General features: G+C 52.9%; 1 long non-coding RNA gene across 1 annotated transcript; it reads right to left on the reverse strand.

Annotated features, from left to right (window-relative positions):
• Positions 1-207: 207 nt before the first annotated feature.
• LOC311530717 lies at positions 208-1894 on the reverse strand. Its single transcript, XR_014714075.1, has 3 exons — positions 1780-1894; positions 1271-1358; positions 208-303 (listed from the first exon to the last, which is right to left on the reverse strand). It is a non-coding gene; the product is annotated as an uncharacterized lncRNA (long non-coding RNA).
• Positions 1895-2828: the final 934 nt, after the last annotated feature.

The raw sequence follows: 2828 nt of genomic DNA on the forward strand, positions 1-2828 counted from the left end.
TGGAGTCCTCTGTTCTCCCCCCATCACTCAGCACTTCTCTCCTCAGGATGGAGAAGAGGCAGATTCCCTATGGTTCCCTCTCAGGCCAGGGGAGAAGAGGGGGACTGTCAGGCTGTCCAGCCCAGGTGGCAGGAGGTGAAGTGTTAAGGAGCAGGCCATGGATGGTCTTACCTAATGGTCAGGGTGGAAGGCAAGCCTAGTGATTGGAGCAGCGGTGACCAGGCCTAGGGGCCAGAACCTGAATCAGCAGCCAAGTTACCAAGTTCAGGGAGCGAGCCAGAGCTGAGAGCCAGGAATCAGGAGCTGAGGGTCAGAACCTAAGTATTAGCCAGAGCAGAGGTGGGAGCCAGGAGCCTAAACCAGGAGCCAGGGGAAGGAAAGCAGGAGGCAGAAGGGGTCAGGGATGAGGGCTAGGGGTCAGGAAGGAGCTGCGCACAGGAGCAGGAGGCAGGACCAGAAACACTGCTGCGACGTGGGACAGTGTTGAGCAGCCAGAGACCCAGGCCTGCTGCAGCGTTTACGAATGGGCCAGCTGGAGTCTTCAGCCAGTCAGGAGGCTGGGTTCATTAGCTGAATCAGCTGAGGGCAATGAGCTGGGTCTGGGTTCAGCTGTGGGTCCATGACAGGATGCAGAGACAGGGAGAGACCCACAGATAGAGGCAGGGCTGCCACCTGTCCAGGTTGTCCCAAGAACATCCCTTTGTTGAGGTTGCTGTCCCAGGAAATCTATAAGGGTGCTAGGTACACACTGCCAACTGGCCAGATCTGTGGGCTTGGGATTGTCCCGGATGTCTCGGTTTTTGCACCTTGGAGGTGGCAACCTGCTGCTCATGGGGCATTGCTAGCAGCTGCTAATGGATACATAGTGCTCCCGGCATAATGACTTTGTACTGATGAGACATGTCCTAGGAATCACCCCATCCCCTTGACATGGGACAGGCACAGCACCAGGGGAACACAGGGGCCCGCTGAGCATATCTGCCAGGAGCACGGTGAGTCCTGCTGGGGAAGGAATGTCTCACCGCAGGAGATGCCATTTGACAGAGCTGGGCTCGGGGGCTGGTGGGAGGGATGGCTGTGAGAGCACCCTGGGTCACAGACATTGGCTCAAAGCTGGCCCGGGCCAGTTTGGCTAGAAGGTTTTACTATCCACAGTGAGATTGGTGTCCTGCATAGAAGGAGCGGGAGGACTCAGGGCAGCTGCACATCTTGGGTCTGTGGGGAAAGCTCAGCCATGCTCGATCTGAACTTCCACCGACCTTGGACTTACCTGCTTCAGTCCAATCCAGTCTAAAGTGAGGGTTTCTAGCAGGATGTCCCTTGCAGACCGTGAGTCTGGGAGCAGAGGCCATTGAAAGCTGAGGGGCAAAACACAGCACACTTAGCAAAGTCCAGTCCTACAGAGGCTGAGGCACTTTGTAGGGCCTGGGCTTCATGTCATCTCACTGAACAGTCACCCTGGGCTCTCGGCTGGAAGCGCTGGGAAATGAGACAGGTACAACGAAAATGGAGGCCAGAGAGTCTGAATTCAGCGTTCTGGCTAGTTCAACACAGACTCTGGCAACCCATACAGAAGAGCTGTGGAGTAATGGGAGGGAGACAGAGCAGGACCTGGTTAATAGGAGACTCAATATAAAATGCAAGCTGTCAGGTAGAGATTAGGGGCTGGTGTAACCCATTGGGACAGTCCCCCTATATGCTGGATCAACAGAGGGTATGAGTCTGTTACAGAGCCCTCTGTTATCTTCTGTCTCTTTAGCTCAAGCTGTAATAGCTCACACTTTTAGCTCTGCAGGTCCCCGGTTCAATCCCTGATGTATCAGCTAAGATGGTGGCCATTGCAGTGTCATGAGAATATCAGCGCCGGCTCCAGGGTGGAGGAGGAAGACGTGGTCAGATTCTTAGAAGGTCATCTCCCAAAACCATGGCCCCTGAAAGGCAATTCAGAGTGGTCAGTATGGTGCTGTTACGTCATCTACTTCCACAATCTAACCAACAACGAACACTCACAGCAGCTCGAATGTGCAAAGGATTTTAAAAAACTGGAAACCAGAGGCAAATGTTTCAGAGTGAGTGTAACTGGCCATTGGAACAGATTAGTGAGGGCTGTAGTGAGACTCCCTAAATCACGACTGGACACCTTTCAGAGTAACAGCCGTGTTAGTCTGTATTCGCAAAAAGAAAAGGAGTACTTATGGCACCTAAGAGACTAACCAATTTATCTGAGCATAAGCTTTCCTGAGCTACAGCTCACTTCATCGGACACCTCTAGCTCAAGCACAAGTTACTGGGTTTGATGCAGGATCCCCTGGCCAGGGGAAGTTCTCAGCCCTGTGTTATGCAGGAGGACAGGTTAGATGTTCATAATGGACCTGCCTGGCTTTCCACGCTGTAAAAAGGAAGGTTTCCACATGTGCTAACACTTCTTAGTGGGTGCACACAATGGAAAGTTTGGACTCTTGGTCATTCACCAGCAAAGTCTAGCCAAGCAGTGCTGGTTCCCTCCTTTCTGCCTAGTACCCTTGAAAGTGTCTAGCAGTTGGAAGCAGGAGGTGTTTACTGCAGCTACAGAGACCCAAGCTTTCTGAGAAGAATCCTATACCTGAGGACTGAGATGAGCTTCTGCCAAGTTCATCACAAGAGGGATATGCCCCATTCCCTGCTCTTAACCCTCCTTCTCCTTCCACTGTTCCCTCTGCCTGGCCGCTGCCCGTTACAAATCCTGCCATGTATTTTAAGCTCATTGTTAAGTTTGCCCTGCCTGGCTTGCCCGGCTCTGTGGGTTTATCTGCCGTTCGTCTCCATTCTCCAGTTGCTTCCTACTTGGC

Source organism: Lepidochelys olivacea, assembly GCF_965140295.1.
Source record: "Lepidochelys olivacea isolate rLepOli2 genome assembly, chromosome: 14".
Lineage (NCBI taxonomy): Eukaryota > Metazoa > Chordata > Testudines > Cheloniidae > Lepidochelys > Lepidochelys olivacea.